Below are 14,116 nucleotides of genomic sequence, written 5' to 3' on the forward strand. Positions count from 1 at the left end.
TCGACTGAAACTTGCTGAGGCCTCTCTGAAGAATTTGATCTATTTTCATTTTAAATTTCAAACAGTGTTAGAGGCATTAGTATTTGCTATTTAGTAATTACATTCATTTATTGACTACCAATGTACCAAAGTCCCATAGTCTCACCTCATCATTGCAGTCAGATTGTGTTTTGGGATTGACCTCCAACTTCTCAATAACAGCTTCAACTGCTAGTAACAAATCCGTGTCCAGCCCAAGATTATGCGAGTACTGGTACTTTGGATTCAAATAGTATGCTAGTAAAGGGGAAACCACAAATATAAGTTGTTAGTGACTTAATACTTTTGAGTTTTGAATATATAAATGTAAAAACTTATATAAAGTGTAAAGTATGCTAAAGTGTTGAACTCACCAGCTTTATGCAAGGGATGACTCAAGTGCTTCACCCATCGCTCATCAATGATGTTAATGTATGAGCGAGCACTTCGGGGTATTGCAGCTCGGACCATTTCCTTCATCTTCTACAGGGCAGCATATATATGGGGTAAGGTAGGCTTCTTCTCCGTGTCGATCATCCTTAGTACTGCCACCACTGGCTCTAATATGGCAACAACTTTATACGAGTCCTTCCAAAATCCATCACTTGCAATGGTCTCTTGTGCTGCCTTCCCTTCTTCTGTCCTAGAACCTGGCCAACTAAACCATTGCTCACTTGCAAACATTGACCTCAGACTTACCACCTTCGATTGAATGCTCTTCAATGCAATGTAATTGGTGGCAAATCGAGTGACACCAGGCCTCACTAAATCCCGCTTGCATTTTTCCCTCATCATGACTAAAGCATAACCATGGTTATACACAAAGGTGGTCACTTGCCTTGCCCTATTGACCACACCAGCCACCAAAGTTTTTTTCCCCATGTCCTTCAGCATTAAATCAATAGAACGGGTTGCACATGGAGTCCAAAAGAGGCGGATCCTCTTACTCTTCTTGTTCATCAATTTCTCTCCAGCCTTCTTAAAATTAGAACCGTTATCCGTCACAATTTGGATAACGTTCTTTGCTCGTATATTTTCCTCCACCACTTGCTTTAGTAGCTTATACAAGTATGATGCATCCTTGACATGCTTTGATGCATCAACAGACTTCAAGAAGACAGTCTTCCCATTACAACTCACTATGAAATTTATAATGGACTGTCTAGTAGGTCCAGTCCAACCATCAACCATAAGAGTAACCCTATATGTATCCCACCTTGGCTTCAGACCCTCTATATACTCTTTCAGCTCCTCCACCTTTTTAGGCAAATATACATTATACAACTCATAGGGTGTAGGCCCCTTCCATCCTGGGCCAGCCCTCCCTGCAGCGTCAAGGAATGCATTATAATATGTTCCTTGTGTTATATTAGTTGGAATGCCATTGTATAACATGAACTTGCTGAAGGCTTTCCGTGCTTCCTCTTGTGTACCACCAAACACTTGTGGGATGGTTGGCTGGAAGGCATCTTGTTGCCTAAAGGTAGATGGATCTTGCTAAAAAATGGTATTTGGGGAACGTGCTCGGGGTCGGGCTTGGGGCCGTGGGATATCTCTTGTGCCAGTGCTTCTCCTCCTCTCATCTTGTTGCATTGGTGCAGTTGAGCCTGATCCACCAGCTCCTCTTGCTTGCTTATATGATCTTATATTTTCAAAATGAAAACTTTGCCTACTCTCTGCCAAAGTTTGCTAATAAATCCTATATTCAGCCTCTAATTCGAACTCACTAGGTGTAGGCCTATATTCAGTATCATCTCCTACTCCTCTAAGGATGTCTACACCAGGCCTCTCTAGAACTGCCGCATCGAAAGCTATTTGTTGTCTTTCCCTCTCAGCTTTCTTTGTTCGTACTCCTCTCAAGTTTTGTGTCATTGCCAGTTTTACTTGGCTCAGAACATTTCGGCATTTGGCAACATCCTTGCCCAGACCAGACAAATGTTCCTTTAACCTAGTTGCTCCTCCAGAATTTAGAATCTTTCCACAGTAGTTACACTTTGACTTCTTTTTGTCTTCGGACATCGGGACTCCATGTAGTCATGCTATATCCCCCATTGTGTAAGAAATATCTTATTTTTTATACTGTTACATAAAAAAACATATATTAGTAACTATTACAGACTTAAAGTAAGGTATTAAACACTTAAAGTATTGTATTCATAACTATTAAACATAATATGAAGCTACTAGAACAATCAAATACCTATCTCTTATTTATTCCCTAACCCTAGTATTTATTTATTAATTAAAAATAATTTTTATAATTTTTATTAAAAATAATTATACCTTCAAATATAAAATATTATAACATAATGATGTATTTGACATCATTTGAAGTTGGACATTATGTACAAATGTTGTGCATAATTTTTCAACAAAAACAGATATTTTGCCTTAATTCTATGTATTTTTTAACTATTTTAATAATATTATTATTAAATCTAAAAAATAAAATATTTTTTTTAATGGGTGAAAAAAAAAAATGACTTCATGAGGCTATAGAGCATGCAAACTTGTCTAACATACATCAAGATCACATCCAAACAATAAGTATTTATCCTATTTTTTTTAATTTCTTTTTTGAAAAAAATCATATTTTTTTTCAGAAATTATAATAAAAAATTTAATAACCCAAAAATAATTCGGCCTCCATCAAGTGATAGATTGGCCAAACTTGTATAACATAACTCAAAATCACACCCATCTACCAAGATTTCATCAATTTTTTTTCAAAAAAATAGGTTTAGGGAAAATGGGTTACCTTTCAAAAAACCTTCAAAATCTTGATCAATCTTGCAAAACTAAGCTTCAATCTTTAGTTTGGCACCAAAATCAGCTTCCAAAGCTTCGAATCCAACCAAAAATGAAGAAGGGAAGACAAGAATTGAGACTTTGAGAGAAGAAGAGAGAGCAAAATAGAGAGGAGTAAGAATGATTTTGTCGAGCTGGGGCTGTTTACAATCTGTAGATGGCTTAAATGAAGTTAAATGGGTCAATTGACCCAAGCCCATACTCGAAACCAGCAATTCGACCTGAGATCTCGCCGAGATTTTGCATTTTCTCTTCCTGGTTTCATCATAAAATTGAGCCAAAATCGAGAAGAGATTTCGCGAGATCTCGCTGAGATCTCGGATCTCGGCGAGAAAGTGCACTTCTGAGTTTCGTAAGCCATCTCGACTCGGTAAATGAAAAAACCGAGAATCTCGGTGAGATTCGACGAGATCTCGCGAGATTTCGGACTATGCTAGTGCGTGCACGCCTTGCACACACCCGCGGTAGCCTCTGGCCGCGGCCTGCTGCTGCTGTGGGCGTGTGCCAAGGGCCGTGGGACGTGGGGAAGAAAGAAAAAGAGCAAAAAAAAAAAAAAAAGAGGGGAAAGAGAGAGAAATAGGGGAGAGGTATGAGTTGTGCTCCATGGGCAGTGCTCATGCTCCTTCCAAACAAAAAGAAACCCTAATTCCATAATCCAAATAAAATTAAAATCTCTTCCCCAAAGCATTCGAACCATAAACCAAATTGGCTCTGATGCCACTGTTACAAGTTACACTCTCTTTCTCAAGTTCTGAAAGAGATTACAATATTAATAATATAAAACTTGAATAGAACAAAGCATATATTTTTAAGAGAATTGTTCTAATCTCAAGCTAATCTTTTTCCAGTTCTTTTCTTTTGCACCTTGAAAGTTTAAAAACAATTTACGTCTAGTTTGCTTTAGTTTTCGCATTGTGTTGGAAATAAAAAAACAGCTTGTTCTAGCCACTTAATTAAAATTCTTCCTTCTAATTGTTATCACTTAATTTGCATCATGGTTCACACTTTATGAAGGATCATCCCTTAAGCTTTATAACAATTAATAATTTTCTTTTGTCCTAATTCATAGTTCTTTTTTGTTCCCCTTATAAAGCCGAATTATGATTCCAAAACTCGTTGGTAGTCCCTCTGTATAATTCAATTCCATTGACATGTAGAGATTTTTCTGTGTTGCAAATATTGTGTAATACTTGATAATTTGGAACCTATGAAAATTTACATTCTTTTATTGATCTGTTATACATATGTACATGTATACAGGCGTGTGAACTGTCATATACCTGTCAACACAACTGTATGCCTGTCGCAGGAATCATATTATGCCATACTGATGTAGCTACTTCACATTCCAAGGTTAAGTGAGGACAGTGTTTTTTGTCTCTCAAACACATTTGTTCCTGTTCACCATTCTGCACTTTTTTTTTTTTCTTTGGGACCCGGGCCAGCCCCTAAAATTTTATTAAAGTAATCCGAATAAATGATAATTACAAGGGGGGGACATGCCCGCCTTACCCGAAGCCATAAAGAAGAAATTGAAACGCTCTACCATTCACAAAAGTAAAACAACCTCACTTCCCAACCCAAACTATACAAGATCATTTCCTTAAGACTGGTAACCCAATAGCATCTTCTCGTGTAATCCTCTGAAGTTCTGAAGGTAAATTCTGTTCTCCCTGAAACTCTGTGTCAGTCTCTGCTGCACAAGCCAGGTTGGCAAGCCAATCAGCTGCTCTGTTCCCTTCTCTTTATGTAAAGGTTATCATCGGCCTGAGAGACTGTACAAGATCAAGTGCTTCCTGGAACCAGTACCACCCTTTCCAAGATCCACACTCCCCTTTGAAAATGCTCTGAATTGTTGTCATAGAATTTGAATTGACATATGCGCCTGCGAAACCCATCCTAGCACAGAGAGCTTTAGCCCATCACCCAAAGCTCTAAGCTCTACAATCGAGTTGGTACACTCCCCATAGAATTTTGAAAAAGCAGCAATCACTACCCCTTCCACATCTCTAATAATACCCCTTCCACCACCCATCCCGGGGTTTCCTTTACAAGCACCATCTATGTTAATTTTTACCCTGTTAAACGGTGAACACCAGTACACCGGTTTTGGCTGCCTCCTGATGGGTGGATGATTCGAAATTCGAAAGAAACTGAGAATGAGAGTTTCCTTCAAAGTGGGAGTTTTTGTGAAAGAGCCATACATAGGAACCTCACCAATCCAGTTACTAATAGTCTCCACAACCGAACTAGCCGACCGCGCTTTCTCCCCATGCCGTCTATTATTTCGTTCTTTCCAAAGTTCCCAAACTATAAAGGAGGGAAGGAAATCGGTAATTACATCATATCGGGTTTTTCCATTAGCTTGCCCCTGCCAGAATAACATCTTTGTCCTCACATCCTGATAGAGGATGTCCTCCACTTCCATCAATCAAGAATAAAAGGACCAGTCCCCCCCCCCCCCAAAACCAGGCAATGGGACATCGATTCACTAGCTGGATTTCCACAGCACATGCATGCACTTTGAAGCCAGCGGAATACCCATTTTCATTATGGCGTCGTCTGTGGCTACACTTTCACACAAAATCTGCCACGAAAAAAAGCCCACTTTTGTCGGAATCGTCCGATTCCAGACCCACTTCGCAAAAGATTTTTCACTCGATGTGGGTCTCACAATATTCCATAACGATTTTGTTAAGAACAAGCCATTTCTTGAAGGTGTCCAAACCAAGCGCTCCTCTTTGTCAGTGGAATTTTTCCCCTCTTATATCTTTTTGAACCAAATCAGAATCAATTTTGAGAAGAAAATCTTGATTCCACTCCCCTTCTGGACTTAGCACCATATCCACCTTAACCGAAAGATCCAAATGAATGACCCCATCAACTCAAGAGCAGCAGATCCTTACGAAGCAACGCCCGTCGCCATGAAATAGAGCCCACCAATCTCGGTTTTGCTAAGACCACATGCTCATTTTTAAAAAACTTCGCTCTAAAGACAGAGCACCATATCGAGTCCGTCGGTATAACACGCCACAGCCCCTTCAAACGAAGAGCCATACTTATGTCCTCCAACCTTCTAAGACCCAAGCCTCCTTCCTGTACAAACTTTTTACTTTTCTCCACCCTACCCAATGATGTCGTTGTCCCGATTCAAATTCTCCCCATAAGAAATTCGAACATAAGCTTTCAAATCTCCTAACAACTGTCTTGGGAATTTCCAAGGTGGAGATAAGGTGAATTGGCATCGAGGTTAGCACATGCTTGAGAAGAATGACTCTGCCACCCGAACTCAACAACTTTCCCTTCAAGCCAACAATCTTTTTCGCACTTTAGCCAAAAAGTCTTCAAAAAAACCCACCCGCAACCGCCCAGAAAAAAGAGGCGCTCCAAGATAGATAATCGGTAAACTTTTCCTAGTAAACCCTGTTACCTGTTCAATCATTCGACTTCTACTTTCAGCGGTTTTCTCTCCAACAACAAAACCGCTCTAATTTTTATTCACCAACTGCCTTGAAGCATCCTCATATCTACTAATGAAGCCCAGGATTTGCTTTAGAGAATTTTTAAGACTCTTGGAAAATATTATGGTGTCATCCGCAAATAGCCTGTGTGAGATTCTTGGGCACCCTCTAGGCAGCTGAAAAAATCTGCCCTCTATGAAAAGAGATTGAAGGCCCCTGCTCAAAACCTCCTCGTCTAAAATAAAAAGAGACAGTGACTAAGGATCACCCTACTACACTCCCCTTGAAGATTTAAAGAAACCAAAAGGTTCCCCATTCATTACAATCGAGAACCAACAGTTCTCCATAGTTTTCCTTATCAAACTGATCCAATCCTCCGCAAAACCAAACCTTCCCAACACTTTATATAAAAAGTCCCATTCTAACCGGTTGTAAGCTTTTGCCATATCTAGCTTGAGCACAACATTACCCCCTGGGGTGCTCCTATTGATGTCCTGAACAACCTCTTAAACCAAAGCAATATTGTCATGGATGCAGTGACCCTGGATAAAAGCACCTTGCTCCTCGGATATAATAGTAGGGAGAATTGAAGACATTCTAGCAGATATTATCTTAGCAATAATTTTTATAAGAAAAATTGCATAAGCTTATAGGGCGGAAATCAGAAATTACCTCAGGACTTTCCTTCTTTGGAATAAGGACCAAATTTGCCGCAGTGTAACTTCTCAATAAGCTCCCACCAGTGAATAAATCTTTCACCGCAGCCCACACGTCGCTACAGATAATATCCCAGCATGTTGTAAAGAAATACCCAAAAAAACCGTCTGGGCCAGGAGCACTGTCCTTGGATAAAAGAAACACCGCCTTTTTAACCTCTTCCATTGATGGAATCGCCAAGAGAACAACATTATCTGCCTCCGTTACCAGATTTGGAATAATCTGCAGCAAATCCGCATCTTGATGGCAATTTTGAGATGAAAAAATGTCTAAGAAATAACAAACAGCTTCAGCTGCCAGTCCTGCTGCCCCATTAATCCAAGTACCGTTTTCACCTTTAATTTTCTCCACCTGTTGATTTCTTCGTCTAATATTGACCATGGTATGAAAGAACTTAGTGTTCCTTTCTCCTTCCTGAAGCCAATGAACCCGAGATTTCTATCTCCAGAAAATCTCCTCCTGAAGTAACACATTCTGAAGAGCTTGTCTGGCCTCCTTCAGCTCACCTTCATTTATATCATTAGGGCTCTGCCCCATTGCAATCTTTGCTCTAGATACCCTATCTTTTGCATTCCTGACATTTTGATGGATGTTTGCAAAAATTGATTTATTCCAAGAATGAAGACATATACCAAGGGATTTCAACTGGGAATATGAAATCTGAAGAGGGGAATCAAAGCATGGCAACTCCCAACACTTTCTAACACAATCCAAAAAACTTGGGTGCAAAATCCACATTTGTTGGAATTTAAAAGAAGACACTCTATTAACCACCTGCATAGAAAACTCCAGAAAAATAGGGGCATGATCCGAGCAGATTCGGTTTAAATGGCTCACCTTATTAACTGCAAAATTATTCACCCAGGCATCATTAAACAGGAAACGATTCAATTGAGCTAAGACCTTACCCACGCCTTCCTGGTTGTTAGACCATGTGAATTCATTGCCTTGGAAACCTCCATCTACAAGACTGGCTCTATCAACAAAACTTCCAAACTCCTCCATTGAGGCTGGGCATGGCGTTTTCCCTCCAGTCTTCTCCATCGGATCCAGAATTGCATTAAAATCACCTCCCACCAACCAGGGGCAACCCTACTGCTTTTCAATTTCTAATAAAAATCTTCCCAGAGAAGACGACGTTCCCCCACAGAACACAAGGCATGAACAAAGGAAATTAACACCGTGGGCATGTTAGTCACCACACACTTAATCGTGATACTTTGCAGTTGACTTTTCACCAAAGTAACCTGTATTCCACCTTTCCAGAAAATCCATAATCTGTATCCATTCTCCGAGCCCCTAGATAAGACAAAATCCATCCCCAGATTCCTCATAATTCGATCTGGTTTAGAATATTGAATCTTGGGATTAGCTAGGGGTGTCAACCGGTCGGGCTCGATAGGGTTCGCTCGGGCCTAGCCGGGCCTCACGGTGCTAAAAGCCTGCACCGTGACCGCCCGTTTAAGTTTTCGGACCGGGCCTGGTTGGGCTTCGTGCTATAATCGGTCCATAACCGGGCTATGGGCATGTTTAACTCTAAACGGGCCTTAATTGGGCTCTAAACGGTGCAGCCACATAGGGTTAGAGAAAAAATAAAAAAATGAGAAGCACCATTCAAGCTGTCCATTTCGACCCATTTCATCTTGATCAAGTCAATTTTGAATATAATGGGCTTATTAAAATAAGATACAATAGGTGGCTATGGAGTAAGGGGCTTATTAAAATAAGATACAATGTGTGGACCATTCAAGCTGTCCATCTCGACCCATTTTATTTTGAATATAATGGGCTTACTTTCTTTGATTAAATACCAATTACGAAATAAAACTTCTCTTACTCAAGCAATTTTCATTTTACAGAATATGATGAGAAGAAAATAGCATATAACAAGATCAGACACAACCACACAGGGGAGACCGGGAGAGGGAAGAGGAGGGGAATTTTAAAGTTAAAAGGTCGCGCTAGGTTGGGCTGTAATCGGGCGGGCTAGATCGGGCCTAGAATCGGTCAGTCCGGTCGGATACCCGACGGGCTAAAACCCCACATCGGGACCGCCCGCTTACTAAACGTGTTAGTGGGTCCCAACAGTCGCCTCCTCTTCTACCACAACCTCGTCCTCTGAACCATGCGCTCCCTCCAACTCTGAATCTATGTCATCTACCATGGAACGCACCTCTCTGTCGCCTCCTGAATTGGCGTTAAGCACCCTACCCGTGGGTCTCCATAGCCGGTTGAATCTGCCCTCCTCTAATTGGGAGTTCACCCTCTGTGAGGCCTCGCCTTGTTCCCTTGTTTGCCTATAGAGCACATCGTGCTTTTCCTTTGATTGGCCTTCTGCTACCCTACTTTCCTCCACTGTAACCTCCTTACCTTTATTGGTTTTAACCGCAACCGTTCCTCTAACAAAAGTAGCATCGCCTTCAGGCGTTTTCTTTATATGTCCATTCGGCTGGACAGTAATGCTATCCCATCATTCTTGGCATTGGTCCCTCCTAGAGCTTTCTTCCTGCAGTTGTCCACAAAGTGACCTAATTTGAGTAATTTTGAACATTCAATACAAAAGGCTGGCAATCGTTCGTACACCACTTTCCGAAAAAATCCTGAAGCGCCGCATCCAATCCAGATTTTCTCTAGCAATTTTGACCGAAGATCGATCTCTACACAGGCCCTTGCAGCCACCATTCGGGAGCATGCCGCTGTTGCACCATCCACCTTCAAAACTTTTCCAACTGCGCCCGCCACCGAACAAAAGTAGTTCCCTTGATATAAATTAATCGGCAAACTTGGGAAAGAGACCCATACCAGGACTGTTGGTGATTACAGACCAGATTTAAAAAACCTTGTCCACTTGAAGAATCTGAAGGGAAAACCCTTAATGGCAAGCTGTTCCTTAAGCCAAACCCTGATATAATCCGATTGATTTATAAACCTAAGCAGAAGATGTCTGGAATCCAATGTTGACACCAAAACAACAGCCGACAGATGAAACGTTGATTGCAGTGAGCACTTGAGATCAAAGATAGATGGTCTGGCATAGGAACACTTGGCAACCAGCGCAAGCTGTAGAGGATTCTCAGACCTAGAAATCTCCTCCTCTGAGAAGAAAATAGCTGGCGATCCCAAGTGTGTCGAAGGAGATTTCAAAGGAACTTAAGGGATATCAACTGTGGTCGATTTTGCCACTGCCGAAGCAAAAGAAATAGTCATCGGCGGCCGGATCGCCTGCGGATGATCCTCCCGAGAGGGAGGATCCACCATGGAAATCTCACAAGAAACCGGTGCTAACGTGCACCTGCAGAGCCCTCCTAAAATCGCCTATGCTAACATGCACCTAGGGGCTGGTTAAGAAAAAACCATTGTGAATTTGAAACCCTTCTGCACCTTCTTCTTTGAAAGAATCTCTTAAAAATATTTCACCCCAGACGGAGACCCTTTGCCCCATGAATAACCTTTTGGCCCAATCTTTCCATATTTAATTATTTACACTGGAAGGTTTTATTTTCTTTTCGCAATGTATTGGAACTTTCCCCTTGTATTTCCTGCCAACTAGAGTTTTTCAAAATCTTTGAGCTTTGAACAATTTCTGTGTTCTGTTGTTGTGGGGTGATTCCTGCTTGGGGCCTTGGGGCTGAAATTCAACACATGAACTGGGAAGTCTGGGTTCTATCTTGCACCAAATCTGGTGTCATGTGGTTGCTCATCCCACTGGCCTTTAGCACGATTTCCAGGGTGCCTTACCTTGCCATATTGTGCATAATCTTAGAAGATAATGAAATAGTTTTATAAATTATATCCATAATGATGATTCTGGAAAATAGCATCAACCAATATAAAGTGTTTCAACAATAGAAACCGTTGTATTATATTTTATACCCCTTATTCATAAATGCTTATTGATATTCACTGTTAGAACACTTTATACTGGAACTAATATCGTTATTATTTATTAAAAACCATGGTTCCAGTACAAACCTAGAAGATTTGAGTAAAAATGTGATACAAAAGATCATTAACATCTTATTTCATGTAGGGAATTTTTCACTGTTAATCAACTTTACAAGTGCTGAGATTAAGCATGTAGAATGGCCACTGAATAATGTTCTGTGGCATTCTAAACATTTAAATTGTCCTGTAGGATTCATTTGATGGCTTTCTTCATCTAGGTGATATGGTGTTTACTCTGTTGTTGAGCTTGAGATGTGGCCTAGATCTACATGATCTAGAAAGAGGACTAGAGGAGGACCATGTATACAGCTTATCCAAATTGCCCAAATGTTTTGAACTTCCTGACCATACACTATCTTTCTTGACTCTTCCCTTTTTCAAACTTTGGTAAAAATGAAACTGGTGTCCTTTGGGCCAAACACTGACCACCATTATATTTTATTTTATTTTTTGGTTGTTTCTTGTGGTTTATGATGATGCTATTTGGCCATATTCTGTTATATTTATGAACTTATAATGGTCCCATATTCATACTAGAATAAACATTTTTTCTAGTCCTACCTATTCATTGCCCAGCAGAAGCCACCTCAAATGGTCTTTTTTGGTTGTTTTTTGCTCGTTGTTCAATGTTTTTGTAATCATACTTTGATTTAGAACAGATTGCTTCCATACAAAAAATGCAGTAGATTTTGAAGAATTAATGAACTTACGAAAAATAGAGGAACATTGTAAATCAATGCAGCAATAAACTCATTATTCTATTCAAGGGGAGGGATTCTCTATGCGGCATCATTCAGTAGTAAAGCACTTGTACCGTTGGATGGAGGCTTCAGTAAACAACTGGAGATCCAATTTGAAATTGAGTTTAAATTATGGAAATACATGTTCAAACACCCAAGTAAATAAACCAGAAAATAGCTGATTAGATATTACCAGTCAAATGGTAGAAGACCATCTACTGTACCTTTGGCCTCCTGCTTGTTGCCTACCTCCCTTTGATGATTTCTGCTCTCTGACCCATGAGCCAGTGGGATAGTCTTGCATCATGTCTTTGAAAAATCAAGGCTCCTTGTGTTTTTATTTACCTACTAAGGTGAAATGTGTCTTCTGTAGTTGACTGTAACCTTTATTTTTTGCTTATGGCTTCCACTTCCTTTTCACTGCAGTCACTTGGGATGTTCAGTGGGCTTAGAATGCTTAGTACTATTTTGAAGTTCTCTGCAGACAAGCACTCATTACCAGGTAACTGATCAATCCCATGACCGAAACTATGATAATTTTGTATAATATTATTCACTTCCACAGTTTTTTCTGGAATATTAATGATCTGCATTCTTAAGTCCCAGTTGTGCATATGCAGATATCCGTGACCCATAGCTTCAGTGGTTTACTAGCTGTTTCAATTTCATCATCATAGATTATAAATGAGACATAACTATATACCTGGTTTATTTTCATAATGCATCTTATCCGAATGTTACATGAATATGCTGACCAATTCTTCTTGTTTCAGATGTAGATTTGAAGTTTGTTCATACTGAGCTTTCTTTGAGTTTTCTGCAAACCACCAAACAAGATGTGTGAGTAACTGGTTCTTGAAAGCTTGAAGGGACAACCCTTTTTCTTTTATTTATTTATTTATTTTTTTTGGAGGGGGGGTTGGTTGGTTGTAAATGATTGCAGTTTTATAGAATCAGACAGCAAGGTACATAGCAAAAATCAAGAAGAGGAAGGCCCAAGGCTACCCACAACTAACTAAAACATAAATGTTTCAATTTCGATCCCAGATTGAAGTAATATTATTAGGTAAAAGGCCAAGATAGATATGAATTGGGACTCCATTTCTATTCTGTATCTACTTGTTATACCCAATAAATTAAAATTTAGAAATGGATATGTTGTAATGTTTGAATCTATCTTATAGACAACCAAATCAAACACTTCTATACTATTGCTTTCATCTTGGTAAATTATTGCTTCCTATTGGGAAATGTTCCAACAGAATTACAAGCGAAATGTTGTTCATATACTAGTTTTCACTTCTTTTTTTTGGGTAAAAAGCAGTCTATTCAAAAGAGCGAGATACACTCTCATCTTCAAAGAGACAGGGATCAGATAATGCTAATTTGTCCTCCTCGCCAAGGACAAGGCCCTTCTGTATTTCTAGCTCTTGGAATAAACTAAAAGCACTAGACTCAAAGCAGCCCTGAAGATATATGATGTCTTCTACAATTGCACGAATTAATATAGGGAAAGGAGGTGATGCTGATTGCAAGGCCAATATTATTTCTTGGTTACTGCTCTCAACGATCAAATTTTCAATCCCTTCAGAAATAGCTTCCAGCATTGGTTGCCTAACCACCATTGCCTCATTAAGAAGTACATCACATGTATTGCTAGGGTCAAGAGGTTGCATCATCGGGAATCCCTAATAATAAAACCCAAGTCTCCTCGCTTTTTCTCCAATTGAATTGAAGCATCATAGTTCAACTTAAATAAAGATTGGGGAGGGGGCTCCATGATGACAAAATTGTCGAATTCTATGATTGTAGTGAAAGGGTAGACAATGATGATACTCTCAAAAACTCTCTCTAGGATTTATGGGCCTACTCATTAACCTCCAAAGAAGCCCATAGACGCCGACCGAAGTCCAAGTCATTTTGGGCTAACATAAGTACTAACAAATGTGTGTCGACTCCGTCCATTGATGCCGACGCTATGCATAAGTACCAACAAATGAAAGCACACAAGGAAAGACTCCTAATAGAATCTCTTGCCATGATGGAGAAAAGATTGGCAATCTTGAATCCACCGATGCATAGGGTAGTCATCAAGATTAGGAATAATGAAAGTGAGACTGCAACTAAACCAAACTGATCGAGCGAAGGGAAAATGGAGAAAAATATGATCACTTGTCTCTGCTATAGGCCCACATCGTTGGTAAAGAAGCTAAACCTCTATGTCTATGAATCAGAGTTTGGAGGTTGCAATACCCCTGGCACAGATTATCCATAATAGATTCTCACCTTTGGGATAGTAAAGCAGTTCCAAATCTGCTTCCAAACTTGGTTTGTCATGTGATGTCAAGAATGTCCCCTAGCCGTTGTTGGGCAGTCGGCCAGCTCAAATAGCCATTGATTGGTTAATAAATGGTAAGCATTTTTAAC

At 40.0% G+C, this 14,116-nt stretch overlaps 1 protein-coding gene across 1 annotated transcript in view; it reads left to right on the top strand.

The window, feature by feature from the left end:
- The window catches only part of LOC122639289, a 37,145-nt gene extending 24,664 nt beyond the window's left edge, over positions 1-12,481 (top strand). Inside the window, exon 5 of the mRNA XM_043832109.1 lies at positions 12,463-12,481. The gene's annotated coding sequence lies outside the window, so the exon portion shown is untranslated. The remainder of the gene's footprint in view (positions 1-12,462) is intronic.
- The last annotated feature ends 1,635 nt before the right edge of the window (positions 12,482-14,116 follow it).

The sequence above is a fragment of the Telopea speciosissima genome, chromosome 9 (assembly GCF_018873765.1).
Source record: "Telopea speciosissima isolate NSW1024214 ecotype Mountain lineage chromosome 9, Tspe_v1, whole genome shotgun sequence".
Lineage (NCBI taxonomy): Eukaryota > Viridiplantae > Streptophyta > Magnoliopsida > Proteales > Proteaceae > Telopea > Telopea speciosissima.